Consider the following 18,720-nt stretch of genomic DNA (forward strand, 5'->3'; position numbering starts at 1 on the left):
TGCAACACATAAATTGTGCTTGAGTTTCCAACCTTTGGACTCAAGACTGCACCACCCTCTTAGATCAATCTCCAGACCTGCTGGCTCACTATAGGGATTTTGGACTTAATAGCCTCCAATTACATGAACCAATCTCATTGAGTCTCTCCATCTAGATAGATAGATAGATAGATAGATAGATAGATAGATAGATAGACAGATAGATAGACAGATGACTCTCTATATACATAAATTAATATAAGCACCGATCCTGATTAATATAAGCACTAAACCCAATGCCTAAAAGAATCTGCATATAAAGCAAGTCAGGGCAATTTACTAGTCTATTTGTAGTTGTTACTAATTATTTTTCTATGTGAGTGTGCAGGCCAGGCACTAGTCTATATAGTATGCCAAACAAAGGGTTGGGGCTAAAGAGCCCCAATAAATTTTTTTCTTTTCCTCCGTAGTGTTGAAAATGCCTTTATAAAAAGGCAAGTCTCTTCATTGAATAACCTGAAATCAGCCATATGATGGTGCAGGCAGCACATGAAGGTATAAATGAAAAGACTAAGATAGGTTATAAGTTGCAGGAGGGCAGGTGGGACTTGCTTGCCAAGATACTCTTTCCCAGTTTTGCCTGTGGTCTATTCTTTGAAGGGATAGATATGTAATTAGAATTTTGTTTCCCCGTTGCTTTTCTTGCTATTCTGAAGTGTCTGGGTGTGCCTAGAGGCATCTGTGGATCTAAGTATCTGTTACAGGAAAAGAATCACGTCAAATCGTGTTACGGTCCTAATGCTACAGAGAATAGCATTAAGAAGATGCACTGAGGCATTCTTTTACTTGGGACTGATCTCTGGCATGTTCTAAGTTCTGCTATGCAACAGTGTACAGAAATTGCGCCATGGGAGAAATAAAAATACATTTTTCAACATTGGTTAAAAGATGCCTTCTGTCCCAGTACTCTGCAATAGCAATAAAAATTAACTCCAAGGATATGGAAAACCATGACACAGACAAATAGCTCTCTTTGCTACAATTCTATGGTCAGATATGGGGATAACTGAAACATTTGCTTTGCAGTTAACAACACACCCAAAAAGCAAAGGAGCTGCTTTTTGTTAAATAATCAAAGAGCAGTACAAGATCAGAATTACAATGTTTTATAAAATTATCTGCAATTTACACGTGAACTCTTGGGAAATTTGATTCCACTCACACAGTATCAGGCCATCTCCCTGTATTTTCTTCTGGCCAACAGAAATTAGGAGTAGTATTCTGAAAGGCCAAGATGATGCTACATTTTTTGTTGAACGAGTAAAATTAAACTCAAGAAAAATAAAAGTATCTGGTGATAGGAGTTTTGATATACTACAAACCTTTATAATCCATAAGCATTAGCATATACATTACATTAACTATTGTATGTCCCACAGAGCAATGCATAAGACCTGGTAGACAATCACAAATATTTGTCACATCAACAAGTGAGCATTTTTTTAAAAAAGAGGGTCTCATTTGATTTTCATTGTGGTTTCTGAGGTTCTTTATATTTCAAAAAAAAAAAAACTTGGCTTCAAATGGTCAAAAATTTGCCTTTGGTTATACAGACAGCAGATTGGGCATTCATCATTTTGTTTTGTTTTCAGAGCAACAGGATTTTCTTCCTGACACAAAGAAATGGAATTTGACAGTGATCGCCAATTTTGGAACCTAGGTCTATAGAAATATACTGAAAATAATTCTGTGGATCACTCAAGGAAAAAGATAAACCATAATATGGAGACGAAACATCAATATGGGGATGTACTAACTTGAACCAACCAAAGCTGTCACAGATAACAAGCTTTATACAATGCCCGTACTAAGCCCTGACTTATATAATTATGACTGGAGAAGACACAAGTTGAGGTAAGATATAATACTGCCAGGAAACAGGTAAGTCAAAAGGTATAGACCAGATTTGAGGGCTGACTGTAGATTATTAAGTAACGGCCTGTTACCAACTAAATGAAATCAATTCATTAAATCAAGCTCAAAACTTGATTCAGACAATCTTATCTAAAGTTATCTGAAAATAAGCCAAAAGTGGTATTTTTTTAAAAACAAAAATTTGCAATTAAAGAGTCTTCTCTGCTTAAAAATATATAATTCATTAAAATCTCAGATAGATACATCTAATCTAATCTTAAGCATTTCCTAGAAGTTTTATCTTGTTTTCTTTAGCAATCTATTCCCCTTTGCCTCTAAAAACAGAGTATATATTTGCCTCTAATACATTATGTTACAAGATATACACATTTATCCTATGTTCTTGCTTTCCTAAAGAAATATAAGAGTGCTTATATATATAATAGTATCTAGCAAGCTAAATACTATTTAGCCATAAATTTTCTGAAATATAGCATTTTATAATTTTAGTTGGCCTTTCTACTTTTCTTATGCAATATTAGTAACTGAACATTAAGATGTCTTTGTTCTCATGGTGCTGATGAAAGTAGTACTGAAAAAAATGAAACACAACTAATTCTGTAAGGAAAGATAGCTGAAGTTTTCTCTCTTACCCAACAAGATTTCTGAATTATGGAGAACAAGGTATGGACAAGATCAAACAGGACTGGGGAAGTGTTAGACTCTGGGAAGTCCAAATCTATGTGCTAATTCATAAGCCAAATATAATGACTATGAAATTTAAATAATTAAAAGTACATGAAATTTTCAGTAAAGGGTAATGATTCTCAATAGAAAATAATGACATAAATGCTGCAACAGATTCTTGAATAATACACCCTCTTTCAATAAGGCATCCACCAAAAGCATGTATCATTCAAAACAAAGCACTGTCTCCATGAAAGATGACTTAAAACCTTTTAGTGGAATTTGTGATTTTCTAGACTCTGAATAAATTATACTGCCTAGCATATCAAAAATCAATTTCCTCATATGTCAGTACATATATTCACTTACACATTTACTTTAAGTAAAACATCTGATTTTTTTTACTAAAATCAGACACAGTTATATCAAATTTAAGACCTTTATTTCTATATTTGTTTTTACCCTGTTGCTCTTGTACAATGTTAAAAGTATACAATAACTACATTTATGAAGTTCCTACCATTTGTCAAGCACCTTATATATGCATTATCTCTTGCATAAAATACTGCCTTCAGTATCTTAGTAGAAGCAAATAAATTTCAGAGAATTTAAGTAATCGTGGAGGTGACATGGCTGGTAAACGATAAAGCTAATGATTAAACTATTGTTTATTGGACTCCAGTGCAATTTTTTTCTCAGGCCACCCAGAGAGAAACAGCAAACCATAAAAGTCTTTGTAGGTACTTGGTCTTAAACAGGGAGACTGAGGCCAAAATCACTTAGCATGCAGTTAAAGAACCCCTGTACACCCACAGTATTTTTATGGTCACCCTCAGGAGTGTTCCAAGTTCCTAAAAAATAATAATCTTTGGAATTTGGGAACAAGAAATTGGAATTCATAGGACTTTGTGGGAATTACTTAAACCTGAGTAAGTCTATATACTTAATAACTTTTTTGTGTTTTTGCATAATAACAAGTGACCATGATAACCAGTAAAGCATATTTTTGTGACAGGGTTATATAAAGTTTCAGATATATGTGGGACTAGCTTTGGCAAAACATATATATATATATATATATGCACAGTTTTTATTATTATGAATATATTGTGGCAATATTATATATTTATATAACACTAAAATATTAAAATATACTTCCTTGATATAGGTATTTGATAATAGAAAACTTTAACATCAACATAAAATATATATTCAGAAAATTATTTTTAGAACTGTAAAATTAACTAAACTCAAGAAAAATAAAAGTATCTGGCAATAGCAGTGTTGATATATTGCAAACATTAAAACTGAATGGATTTAGGTTGGTATGAATGTCTTCTCTAACATATACCATCATTTCAGTTCTTGTTTAGGATAGAAATGCATTGTTATGTATCTTCACATGAGCAGAGAAATGAAACTGAAACTAAGTAGACGAGCAAATCATATATTTTAGGTTCCAGATGCTCACTCAGTATGTTGGTTGGAGGATTATGGTAAAGATGGGTGATGTTCATCAATATTTGGCTTTGATCTTCCTGGCAATCAGCTGGGCTACATTTTTCTGACTTTCAATCTATATGGGACCATGTGGCTAGTTATTTGCCACTGGAATATTCAATATGTGTCATCCTTGGGATGATGCAGTTAATAGCAAGTATGCCTCCTTTCTTTCTCTTTCGTCCTCCCTCCACACTCCCCACCTCCCCAAAACCTCCTCTCTCTCCTCTTGCCAACCAGATGCTTATGGTCTAGCAGAAGATTCTGAGACCCTAGAGCTAGCTGTGAAGGCCTTGAGATGGAAGGACTCTATATCCCTAAACTTTGGGAAAAGCAGAGCCTGTTCCCCACCATAAGTATATCTTCTCATCTTCACTGAGCTATCATCATATAAGTGAGAAAGAAAACTTTCTTGTGTTAAGCCACTGAGTTTTGGAGCTGATGGTTACAGTAACTGATATATATATGTTGAATGACAAGAATAAACGTTCAATGAGAGAACTTAATTTATATTAATATTTTAAACTTTAATGAAATATTTGATTAGAATGATTCTATGGTTGAGAAGTATCTAATGTTATTCTAATTGTTTTAAAAGACAGGAATTTCTAGGAATTAAAGCATATGCCGCTTACCGGGAAGCTTCCTTAACACAATGAAAAATATTGACCAAAAAACCCTGCACAGTCATACTCAATGGTGGAATGTGAAAATAAGAATGCCTCTATCACCACTTTCATTCACGATATTATTTGAGGTCCTAGCTAGTATAATAAATTAAGAAAAGGAAATAAAAAAGCATAAGGATTACAAAGGATGTAATAAAACTGCCACTATTCATATATAACCTGATTACATATTTAACAATCCAAAGATTTAAAAACTATTAAAATTAATAACGAATTGGGCTAAGGTGCTGAGTATAAAGTTAATATAGCAAAATCGATTGTATTTCTGTTGATGAAGGCAGTCTTAACATTCTCCTCAGCTTGACTTCTTCCTGCCTCAAGGCCCCTGACCTCCTTTCATCTCTGCTCTAAAAAAAAATCTATATGGTCTACCACAGAAGTCTCTCTATTCCCTTTGCTTAGAGCATTTACTTTAAGAAATTTGTAAATGTAAATTATTTTTTTGCCTTTTTGAGATGTAAATCTTCTCTTCTTGTTTTTTTTTCAGGAATGTACAAATGTCTTTTTGTTCAAAAATACAAAATAAATTCTCTGTAGGCATAGAAAATGACAGCAATAAATCATTATATGTTGTCAACTGAAACCAGTACCTGATGGTTATAGTGATTTTCTTAAACATCAGCCCGCCTTTTCTTCAGTCATTTCCTTCAACTGACTTCTCTGAAGTTATGGTTGTGATGTAAATCTTTTCTAAAGCTTCTTGCTAGATTTACAACTCAGGGCTGTCTTTCTCAAGACTCTGAAAGCCAACCCTTTGAGATGTAATCATGAAGGAAGATATTGCCCCTAACTCCCCATCTGTATGAGGGTAGGAGCTTGACTTCGGTGAGCACCTTGCTCCGAGTTGTAAATAAATCCCTAGTTATGATGATATGAGAAAGTTTACTTTTCTTTTAGGTAAGATCAATTAACAAAAGAGATGGCCTATGATGTTCCCACCTCAGCTCTTAAAAGCCTTCACATACTTTGTTTCAGCAGAGTTGAGCACAAGACACACAAGACACACAAGAAAAATAGGTGTTAAATTGTGAACCCTCCACAGTATATTCTAAATTGAAAAAATCTCTCCTATGATAACTAAAAAAGAATAAGTCTCAACAAACAGATATCCGAAGATATCTGGCAGGTACGATAAATTAAATTTAAAAAAACAAATTTCAGAACAGTACATATGATAGGACTCCATTTTGTTAAAACGTGTGTGTGTGTGTGTGTGTGTGCAAATCTTCAGTAATATTTGTGGAAGATAAAATACAGCTTTGAGACAGGATACACAGGGTTTAGAGAGGATAATTTTACTTTTTCTTCATATAATCTCCCATAATTTGAAAATCTGAAATAAGAAATCACTTTTATAAATGGTTTAAATAGGTAATTATACTTGTATAGACATCAATCTTCTATACTTCGATCTTCCTGCGATTCTGCTTTCCAAAGTATTTTTCAGTTCTTCTATGTATTTATCTTTTTAAGTTTTTTTTATTGTGGTAATATACATATAAGAATTTGCCATCTTAGATTTTAAGTGTACAATTCAGTGGCATTCATTACCTTCATAATGTTATACAATCATCATAACTATACTTTTCCAAAATATTTTTGTCACCCAAATGGAAACTCTATAACATTATCTCAATCCTTCTAAGTTTCTAATAATTTCTAATTTACTTGGTTTCTACGAATTCACCTATTTTAGGTTATTTAATATAAGTGGAAGCATTGGATTTTCACTAAATTGTACACCACTGCTAAACTGTTTTCCACAGCAACTGCACCATTTTACATTCCTACCAGTAATGTATGAGGACTCTAATTTCTCCACATCCCTTCCAACTGTCTGTATTTTTCCTTTTTGTTTTTTGGACTACAGATATTCTAATGGATGTGAAATGGTATTTTATTGTTGTTTTGCTTTGCATTTTCCTAATAATTAATGATGTTGGGCATTTTTCAATGTGTCAATAAACACATTTGTTTTGGCCATTTGTGTCTTTTCTATGGAGGAATATCTATTCAAGCTCTCTGTGCATTTTATGGGCTATAATTTTGTTGTCGAATTTTAGGAGTTCTTTATATATTTTGGATATTAAACTCTTAGAAACATGATTTGCAAAATTTTCTATCATTTTGCAGTTTATGTCCCTATCCCTCCCCAATTTTACTCTGATCTAATTGACTGACATATACACACTGTATTTGTTTGAGGTGTATAATATAATGGTTTCATATATTTATGTTATAAAATAATCACCACAATATATTTGGTTAACACCCATTGCCTAACAGTAATATTTTTTTGTATGTGGTGAGAAGAATTTCTAATATTTACTGTTGGCAACTTTCAAATATATAATATAGTACTGATAGTCACCATGAAGTACATTATATCCCCAGAACTGATTTACCTTATAACTAAAGTTTGTACCTTTTGATCACTTTCACCCATTTCACCCATCCTCCCACCTCTGGAAACTATGATTATCATTTTACTCATTTATCTTTTTAATTTTTAAAAGATTTTAGTTACTTGAGAAAGAGAGCACAAGATGGGGTGGGGAGAGGGGCAGAGGGAGAAGAAGAAGCAGACTCCCAACTGAGCAGGGAGCCCAATGTGGTGCTCAATCCCAGGACCCTGGGATCATGACCTGAGCCAGCTAGGTGACCCTACCATTATCAATCATTTTATTGATAACATCCTCTCACGCACAATTTATAATATTAAGACCAATTTACCTGTTTTTTCTTCTGTTGCTCAGGCTTCTTATTGTTATACCTAGGAACCCACTGACAAATTCAAGGTCATGAAAACTTGCCTTCTAAGAGTTCTATAGTTTCAGATCTTATATTTAGGCCAGTGATCCATGTTGAAATTATTTTTTGTTGTTGAAATTATTTTTAATGTATTTGTATACAACACCAAATATTGCATGTGGAAATCCAGCAGGCTTCCCACCATTTGTGAAGAAACTTGTTATTTCCCCCCACTGAATGGTCCTGACACTGTTGTCAAAAATCAACTGACCAGAGATGTAGGTGATTTTCAATTCTATTTCATGAGGTATCTATATTTCTTTCCTTGTGCCAGTACCATATTGGTTTAGTTATTGTAGCTTTGTAATGAGTTTTGAAATTGAAAAACATAAGCACTCTGACTTTGTTCTGAGACTGAATTGGCTATTTGGAGCCTCTTGCAATTACCTAAGGTTTGGGGCCTCTTACAATTTCAAGGTAGGCTTTTCATTCCTGGAGGGAAAAAAAGCTACTGGGATTTTCATAAGAATTCTGTGAAATGCCTTGATAAGGACTGAATCTATGAGAATAAGTCTTTCTACTCAAGAATACAGGACAGCTTTTCACTTGTTTGGGTCTTTAATTTCTTTCAGCAAAGTTTTGTTGTGAATAGAGATAATTTCACTTCTCAAGTTGGATCTATTTTTCCCCTAATTTACCTGGTTACAACTTTTAGTACAATAATATATAGCAGTGTGAAAGTGGACATCCTTATCTTTTCCTAATCTTAAGTGGAAAGCTTTTACATTTGAGTCTAATATTAGCTGTGTGGTTTTCTTAAATGCTTATCATGTTAAAGTTCCCTTCTTTTCTTTTCTTTTCTTTTTTTTTTTTTTGTCATGAAAGAATGTTGGATTTTGTCAGCCTTTTCAGCATCAATTGAGATGATCATTTTTCCTTTTTGTTCTACTAATGTGGTGTATTACATGAGTTAATGTTCTTATGTTGAACACTTTTGCATTCATAATTCAGCATTCACTTGGTTGCTCTAAACCTCTGGCTTTTACAGAGCTGAAACATTTGGTTCGGACTTTTCATTGTTGTGTTCTGATGTCTTGTGCGGATGATAGCTTGAAGCCACCCATTCCATCACTTTGCTGATGTCACTTTTACTTTTTATCATGTGTTATCATAATTATTAAAATTATCTGTGAACCTACTCTATCTTATTCTATATTTTATGATGTAATGTTCTAGGTAATAAACCAAATTTTTTCTTCACAATTCCAGTCTATTATTATGTAAAACCTTTGAACTTAATAATTGTGACTCTGGGCAAATAATTTTACTTCTCTTTGCCTCAGATTCCTCATTGATGAAACGTAAATACTTATAACATGGAATCTACTCCATAGAGTAAGGATTAAATAATATAATAAGGTAATGCAGGTAAAGTATTTTACTCGATATATATTAGCTATTAAAGCAATTATAACAATAGCATTTTGCTATGTACAGACATAATCTCTTAGTTTATTGGTTTTTCTGTTATTGCTGAAGTTCTTTTGAACATATTCTCAATATAAGGGACCTAATCAGACTTAATAAAAAGATATGGAGATGAGGAAAATATATTCCTATCAACAAGAAATTTACTGCACTATAGGAAACATGGTGCAGTTATGATACTATAAAAATATATAAACATTCTGATAGGGTTACTAGCATTATATTGTCTTTCAATAGAAATGTAGCAATATATCATGGAAAACTGAAACTCTATGGCAGTTTAAAATCCGCTTTTCACAGGAACATACAATCCAGCCTAATACTAAATTGAGATAACAGATAGAAACACACCAGTTTTAATAGTACCCATTAAATGGAGTTTTCCAGCTGAGAACATATTGCCTTTTAAAAAACATAACACTAGCTTTTTTCTATAAAGTGAAGAAACAGTAATTAGTGGGGGCAAAAATTCTCTCTGATATTCAGTGTCTGGAAGGAAAACATATGTTCAATGTTTTTGTTCTCTGCTTTATTCAAAATAATCTATCTGTGGAAAAAAGAAAAAGATCATAAAAATAATTCAGAATCTTTTACAAAGGAGGTTATTTTCAAAGAGGAGACTTAAGAACAATGTAAAATGAGACTCTGGGTTCAGTATCTAATATTACTAAGAAAAGTGAAATTCCCATAAAGCAACACTCAGTAACTATAGCAACCTTGCAAGGTAGCACAAAAGGACTCATCTTTATGCAGCACAGTTTTATAAAATTTATCATCCTAGATGTGACAGTATGTACTATCTTTTCTGGTCTGCTGTGACATCCTAATACATAGACATTATTAACTATAACCAATGGTTCATTTATTACCAGTCAAGAAAGTTATGTCTTTAATACACATGTTTAAAGTCAAAATGAGGTGTTTAAACAGTTAAGCTTCCTAACTATAAATTACCAAAAACAAAAATACAAGTAAAGCCAACTCTGCCAACATCTCTAATAAACATAAAAACACCAATACTTATCTATATGTTTATATTCAGTAACTATTTTATACTAGAATAAGGGAAACTAGTCAAAGTGCTATAATGGTTTTATAGTGAAAACTTTCAAGATAAAATCCCCTTGGTCTCCAAGCACACAAAACTTGATGAGTGAAAATGAGTTGTCCCAGGAGACTTGAAGAACATAGCTGCTGAAACTAGCAGTGAGCATCATTAATAATTTCCATAATGGACTCAATGTGAAACAAAATAGATTTTTTTCTACTTAAATATGTTTGATGATGAAATTAGGACATTAAGAACTCTTGGAAAAGTTTATGGATATCTTTTTGCCCAGAATTTCTAAATTATAAACTGCAAATGTGTCCATTTATTGATAAATTATACACATAACATATATCATTATATATATATGTGTGTGTATTTTACACACACACACACATATACACACACACCCATTTAGTTTGGTCTAAAATATTGGAGTTATAAATGCATTTTAGAAAATTGTCTCTTTAAGCGAAAAATAAAACATAAAATAAAATACAACCCACAGACTAAATATAAAGAACTCTGTAATTTGATTTGGACCTAGCTCCTGGTTTGATTTTAACTAATATAGAAATTTTTATTTGATCATTTCGTAAAACACTAAACCATTTTTGTGCTTCCTTTTAAGTAGTCTACTGAGGAGTATAACAAACATATACTGCTGACTTAATTAAGTGAAACTACACATAAAGGTGTTTACCCAACACTTTTATGAATGGCTAAATAACTTGTTCTAAAAATAAAGGGTAAAAATGAAAAGGAGAGAGGTGGTGTGAAAATATAGAAATTTACTTAATATTCTTGAAGATATATTGTGAAATTTTTGTCTAATGTGTTCATTTGGAAGGCAAAAAAAAAAAAAAAAAAAGATGGCTTTAAAAAAGCTCTGGAAAATTCTGAGGCCCAAATGTTTATTTTTTTCTATAATCCCCTAGCTTCTATTTAAAAAAAAAAGTTTCTATTTTTTAAAATTTATTTTGGCACACAATTATACACAGAATAAATTAGACAAAAATCTCCTAAGATTTGAGATGCAGAGAATTACAAACAACAAAGAATTATGAATATGATTTTGAAGGCCCGAGGGAAGTTAAATGCTGCTTGGAAACAGATTATTAAAGTCCATGTTCTATCAATAGTCACTGGGTGGTTGGGTAGGAGTGTTTGTGTGAAACAGACAATATGTCCATCTAAGAAACAGTAAGCCCACTGAACAGTCATAAGACATTTGCTCAGATTCTGCCTGGCAAGTTTTAAATATCCTTTAAGAACACAATTTTTTTGGTCGTTGTTGTTCTTTTTTCGTCTCTAGCTACATTGTTCTTTGGAAATCCTAAGGTCTCAAGTATTCAAAGAAACACATAAGGATCGATATCTAAACCGTCAATTCGTAAGTATGTGTTCCTCTAATGTGTACATTACTGGCCTTGCATATGTGTGTGTGTCTTTCCTTAAAACAAAGAATTAGTTGAACTTCAAAAAAAAAATGTGTAGAACATGCTAAAACTGGGATGAAGACTTGATAGAAAATAGAGGCTTTGATGGGTACTTGTTATAGTTAGTGGTAATCATTTGTCAGAACATATTTTTTCTTACAAAATTAATAAAGTTATTTACGACTGAATGCTACTAGCCTCATTTTATTCAAATTGATATTTTTAACATCCTAGAGAGTGATCTGACCAACTCCACTTTTGCTAGATAGTTCTACACGACTAAACAGAGTTCAGGTGTTGGAAAAAAAATTCCTGAGTCTCTTCTCTAAATGATCCAGTAGAGCACTATCATTTACTTTATTTACTTATTTTCTAGATTACCAAAGTCTATATAAAAGCTAAGCACTTAACTAAGCACTTAAATAATTTCACAGACTATCAGTTGTAGATATATAATAGGCTATTGAATATAATTTTGTTGAGAAATCTAACAGAATTTTTAAATTCTCAGAATACTTAAAAGCTTCAGAAATATTCTCCTGCCCTAAAAATAATAATAATAATAATAATTAATAATAATAATAATAATAATAATAACTGGTGGTACAATTTTAAGTAAAGAGTAGACGTTTGAAATTAAAGAAGCCTTTGGGTCACCTGGGTGGCTCTGCTCAGGGTGTGATCCAGGGGTCCTGGGATCAAGGCCCCCATCAGGCTCCCTGCACATCCCTCTTCTTTTTGGCTTCCCCCCTTCCTGCCCACTGGTCCGCTCCCACTTGAGTGATCCATCCAGATCCTGTTTCCAATGGGTCTCTTGGTATTTATAAATCTCCTTTCTGGGACACCTGAGTGGTTCAGTGGTTAAGCATCTGCCTTTGGCTCAGGTCATGATCCCAGGGTGCTGATATCAAGTTTCACATAGGGCTCCCCATAAAGAGCCTGCTTCTCCCTCTGCCATGTCTCTGCTTCTCTCTCTGTCTCCAATGAATAAATAATTTTTTTTTTTTTTATAAAGAAGCTTTTGGAAAATGTCTCAAACCATTTTGATGGCCTTTAAGTATCTAGGAATTAAAATGATCAGAATTCTGTTCAGAAGTGTATCTTCAATTTTGCAATTAGGCATACATTTCTCTGTAATAGAGGCATATCTCAGAGATATTGTGGATTTGGCTCCAGACCACAACAAGCAGGCAACCATGATAAAAAAATAATAATAATAAAGTGAGTTAAATGAATTTTTGGTTTTCCAATGCATATAAAAATTATCTTTAAAAATATATACTTACACTATACTGTAGCCTATTAAGTGTCTAATAATATTATGCCTTAAAAAACAATGCATATACCTTAATATGAAAGTATTGCTGAATAGTGTTAACCATCATCTGAGTTTTCAGTAAATTGAGACATTTTTGCTGGTGGAGAGTCTTGGCTCATGGTTGGCAGCTACCGATCAGTGTGGTGTTGATGAAGATTGGGGAGGCTAAGGAAGTTTCTTAAAAATGAGACAATATTATAGTTTGCTGCCTCAACTGACTTCTTTTCATGATATAGATTTCTCTGTAGCATGTGATGCTCGTTTGATAGCATTCTACCCACAGTAGGACTTCTCTCAAAATTGGAGATAATCCTCTCAAACCCTGACACTGTTTTATTAACTAAGTTTACTTCCTCCACTGAAGACTTTGAGGGGTTCAAGACTTCAGTGGAGGAAGTAACTCCAAATGTGGTAGAAATAGCAAGAGTTGGGAACACCTTTTTCCAAACTCTGGTCAATGTTGATATTCTGACCTCTTCTCACGAATCATAAACATTCTTAAATGACATCTAGAATGGTGTATCCTTTCTAGGTTCTCAATTTACTATACCCAGATCCATCAGAAGAATCACTATCTATGGCAATTATAGCCTTATGAAATGTATTTCTTAAGTAATAAGACTTGAAAGTCAAAATTATTTCTTAATCCATGGGCTGCATAATGAATGTTGTGTTAGTAGGCATGAAAATGACACTGATCTTATTGTACATCTCCATCACAGTTCATGGATGACCAGGTGCACTGTCAATGAGAAGTAATACTTCAATAATGATCTTTTTCTTAGTAGGTCTCAACAATGGCCTTAAGGTATTCATAGAACTATGTTGTAAACAGATGTGCTATCATCCAGACTTCGTTGTTCCATTTTTACAACACAGACAGAATATTGAGTATAATTCTTAAGGGCCCAATAATTTTCAAAATGGACAACAATAATTGTCTTCAACTTAAGTCACCAGCTCCAATAGCCCGTAAGAAGTGAGTCAACCTGTCCTTTGAAGCTTTTAGCCAGGCATGGACCTTTCTTTTGCTGTCCAAGTCCTAGAAGGCATCTTCTTCCATTTGAAGACTCTTCTCTCTACATGGAAAATCTCTTGTTTTTAGTGCAGCCACCTTCATTCATTATCTTAGCTACAACTTCAAGATAACTTGCTGTAGCTTCTACATCAGTGCTTGCTGCTCCACTTCACACATTTTATGGAAATGATTGCTCTTTTTAAAATCATGAATCAATCTCTGCTAGCTTCAGATTTTTCTTCTGTAGTTTTCTTGCCTGTGTCAGTGTTCATAAAATTGAAGAGAGTCAGGGCCTTGCTCTGGATTACTCAAAGGCTTAAAAGAATGCTGTGACTAGTTTGATCTACCTAGATCACTAAAACTTTCTCCACTGCAACATTAAAGTTATTTTGTTTTCTTACCATTGGTGTGTTCACTGGTATAGCACTTTTAATTTCCTTCAAGAACTCTTCCTTTGCATTCACAACTTGGTTAACTGCTTGATACAAGAAGCCTACTTTTTAGCCTAACCCAGCTTTCCTCACTAAGCTTAATAATTTTTAGCTTTTGATTTAAAGTAAGAGATAATGTGACCCTTCCTTTCACTTGAATGCTTAGAGACCTTTGTATGGTTTTTAATTCACCTAATTTCAATATTTCTGTGTCTTAGGGAATAAGTAGGCCCTAGGAGAGGAAAAGATGGTGGAATGGCTGGTCGGTGGAGCAGTGAGAACACACAACCTTTACAGATTAAATTCACTGTCTTATTTGGGAGCAATTCAATTACAATAGCAACATCAAAGATCACTGGCTGCAAATCAGCATAACAAATGTAATAATGAAAAAATTGAAATATTGTGAAAATTAGCAAAATATGATACCGAGACATGAAGTGAGCAAATGCTATTGGAAAAACGATGCCGATAGACTTGTCTGACATAGAGTTGCCATAAACCTTCAATTTGTAAAATATGCAATATCTGTGAGGCATAATAAAGCAAAGCACAATAAAACAGGTATGCCTGTAGTCAGTAACTATCATATATTTAATTTTGCCATTGTGTATTATCCATTAAATTCATGCTAATCATGAGAAGAAAAATGAGACTTGGTCACCAGTATGAGGTGTTTCGGTGTTTAAGGGATAATCTAAAGGGACTCAGTAGCAAATCACATATTATAGTTAAAAATATAGTAAAATAAAGTAAAAAAACAAAACTTAACATTTTATGTTTCCTCTCTGCAAAGAAAAACAAAACAGAAACATTCTTTTACCCTTTTAAGGAAAAAAAATGTAGAAAAGGTCCAATAATATATAATCAGTGTTTTGTTGTTGTATTCTTTGTTTTGTTTTTACAAACAAACAAATGTGGCCGTTAGGTTTTCTATTTGTCACCATCCCTACACTGGGAAATAGTGGCACTTGTCTTCCCAATTCCTCAAGAAAAGAATGGTGACAAAGGTGGCTGGGAAGAAAGCGAGAACACTCAAAAATCGTCAGAATGCAGCCAGAAGAACACACACTTGTACTCTCCTCTATTTCTTCTTGAAACAGTCAAAACTGCATCAACTCTTTCTTGAATTATAGAGCTTCTAGAAAAATGGTATGAATATTATGCCCAGACATTAAAAAAAAAAGACAAACAAAACCTTTAGGAACTGTAAAAGGCAAAGATGAGGGATGATCAAGATATAAACCGAATATATGGACTGGAAGGAAAGAATAGTTTATGAGATTTGGTCAGAGGAAGCTGAAATTCAGAATTTCTTTTGATTTCAATTTGGCAGAGGTCACACAGCACCTTTAGTACTGAGAAGAAAGAACAGTCCAGGGCCATCAAGACATTATGAATGGCAAAGAACTCAGTGGATGTGGGAGAGATTAGAACAGAATGAATACAAAGGGGATGGGTGGAAGCTGTAAAATTAACCAAGTGCCTGGGAGAGTTAGAACAGTTTACCCAATGTCCTTTCCTTTCTCTGTCTCTATTCTTCCCTGCACCACCTTTTCCTCCTCCCTCTTTCTTTCTGCAGAGAATCTTGAAGCATAAAATTGCAATTCATTATTAGCTTCAGAAAAAAAAAAAAGTATAATGCTCCTTGAATTTTATACCAAATTGTTTTGAGAACACCAGATACCTAATTGCCTTAACAATGTACTCTCAATCATCACACAAAATCAGAATAACACAGGTACTCTATTTTAATTCTGTGGCTTAAGTTTTGTTTAGTTTTCATATGATAATTAGCCCAAATCACTACATCCATACTAGCTCTGATTAAGAAATGGCTTCTCCTGACCTGACAAATTTGATAACTACCTGTTGTAAGAGTTTGCTTTCCTGTTTTAATCTTTTTTTATGATTGTCACAACATGGAAACACATACTTGTTTGGAAATATCAGATCATTATGTATCTAACTGGCATCCTACTTTACAAATCAGACACCGCAGCCTAAACGGTAAAGTCTAATGCACATCATACAAGATTTTCATTATATGTAGACACAACCTGATCACCTTTCACTTTCAAAAATTAAAAAGAACACTCTGGAAATGTGGAAACTAATAAAGAATTTGAATGTGAACTATAAGTCTCCGTAACTACTCTTTAATGTATTTAAAATCCCACCAAGGTTTCAAAATGGTTCATATCACATATGCCTTCTTTTGGGAAGTCTTTTGAATTGCTCCTCATTTCAGCACTGATCTCTTCAGAACATCCAAAGTGCTCTAGTCCTGCGTTTTTTTTAATGCACATTTGCATGCGATTATGTTTAGTTCCTTAAAAATAGTAACCATGTTCTCCTTTCTTCATCAACTCCCACTCTACCTGTCACTGACCTCTACACACATAGCAAATGCTCAATATACACTCCTTACATTCAGGGAAATTATAAGTAAATTGAATTCCATCAAAACAAATGAAAAATAATTGTTGGCAGTAGCTTCCTTTCCAATTTTATTTTTTAGCCTCCACTTCAAAATAAGAAAAGACTATGATGCAACTTGTATGTTCTTTACATAAATAAATATATGCAATGCTAACATTCAAATATATATATATATATATATAACTGCTATATGCATCTGAATTAAGTATGAGATAATTCATATAATATACCTAAAAAATCTTACAGGTATAACTTTTCAGTTAAATATAGGATAAGACTTAGTTTCATCATTAAATTACATTCTTATATTACATTTTAAGAAAACTTTGGAAAATATAAATACTATGAAAAACTATAAATACTTAATAAATTTTATAAAACATTCATAAGCATAACAACTATATACAATTTATAATATACATTCGGTAAAATATAGCATTTAAGATATTATGGGCAGGTTATTCCTTATACATTTAAAAATCTTTTCTATCAACTGCTTTCTGATAATAAAAATCTAAATGTCTAATATCTTGGGAATGAATTCAACTTATAAGTATTTAAAATATCTTTATAATACTGCATAACTTTTTTACTATTTTTTTCTATTTACTATTTTTACTATTTATATGCTCATATTATAACCTTAAGATTTCACATTAATGGAGAGTCTGTATTTCAAACACAAATGTGTGCATTAGGCAGTGTTTGGAACTTGTAAATATAATGCTTCTTTATCTTTTGAGTTATCTACTTTTTAAAGAGAGCTTTTGCTCTTTTGATTACCTAGAGAGATGTACAGACCAGCAATATTATATCATTAATTAGACTTCATTGCAAAGGTGATGAAGTGAATCTCTAGCCTTACCAAAGAGGGAGGGAAAAAAAAAAAGTACCAATGTATTTCACAGAACTTGGAAAGAACATTATCTTTGCCCTTTATGAACCAAGCACCAAGTAAATGTAGTATATAAGACCACTACTTATGTCGTATATTGTGATAGTAAGCTGAAATAAGAGATTGAAATGGACTTTTAAAATTTAATGGTAGCCACTGAAGAAATTATTATTAATTTCAAAGTTTAACTTAGATTATGAAAAATGTAGATTGTTAGTATGTTTTGTCAGACTATACTTGTCTTTTGCTACTCTTTAATGGTATTTAACATTCATTCATATTTGAAAGTTGAGATCAAATATATCTGGCATTTTATCAGCTCGCATGAGCGTGACTGTGACTACTGTATCAAAACCTCTGGCTCCTCCTAAAGCATTATGTTCTGGATTTTTTTTCCCCATTTATACTGGACAATTAACAACAACAACAACAACAACAACCATGAACACAATTTTGCACTGGAAAATCCATTTAATTATCATCTTACAGCTCATAACAGCTCTATTCTGAAATGAGAGTCTAAATACCATTCCCTTAGTGAGACAGAATGGTATTTGATTTGTTTTATTGTATTGTACACAAAACAGAAACTGCTAATAATTAGATTTCTTTTCACTATGATTATTGTTCTTACACTTTACTTCAACATAAGGAATATAACAAGAGAGTGGATCTTTAAAGCTTTAACAGACTATAGCAAAATTTACATATTTTAACCCTAGTTTAGCAAAAAGCATAGCACATATCTATAGATAGTCAAATTTTACTCTTCAGGGGCTTAGGTTTCTCATTCTGGCAAAGAGTATTCTATAGCCTCCTTGAGGTGATAACTTGCAGCCAGGGATATAATCTGTCAGTAACTATTGATTATTTAGGGAAGATATTAGTGATTTATTGAAAGATCTACTTCCATCTTACAATAGTAAATGCAAAAGTGGGCCAAGTGAACCATGATTAGATGACATGGAGAAGAGTATCTCCTATATTACTTACTGCTGCAGAGGCAAGAGAAATAGAAAAGAAGCAAGTTGAAATCAATACTAATTTTAGCCTTACTGATGAGGTGCTTCATGATTACCAGACTGACCATAAAGCAAAGAATACCAGGTCAATTGCAAAAG

The 18,720-nt window shown here is 32.9% G+C and overlaps 1 protein-coding gene across 44 annotated transcripts in view; it reads right to left on the reverse strand.

Moving 5' to 3' along the window:
- Positions 1-18,720, reverse strand: part of NRXN1 (neurexin 1) — a 1,110,734-nt gene that overhangs the window by 954,795 nt on the left and 137,219 nt on the right. The gene's annotated exons all lie outside the window — the stretch shown is intronic.

The sequence above is a fragment of the Vulpes vulpes genome, chromosome 16, assembly GCF_048418805.1.
Source record: "Vulpes vulpes isolate BD-2025 chromosome 16, VulVul3, whole genome shotgun sequence".
NCBI lineage: Eukaryota > Metazoa > Chordata > Mammalia > Carnivora > Canidae > Vulpes > Vulpes vulpes.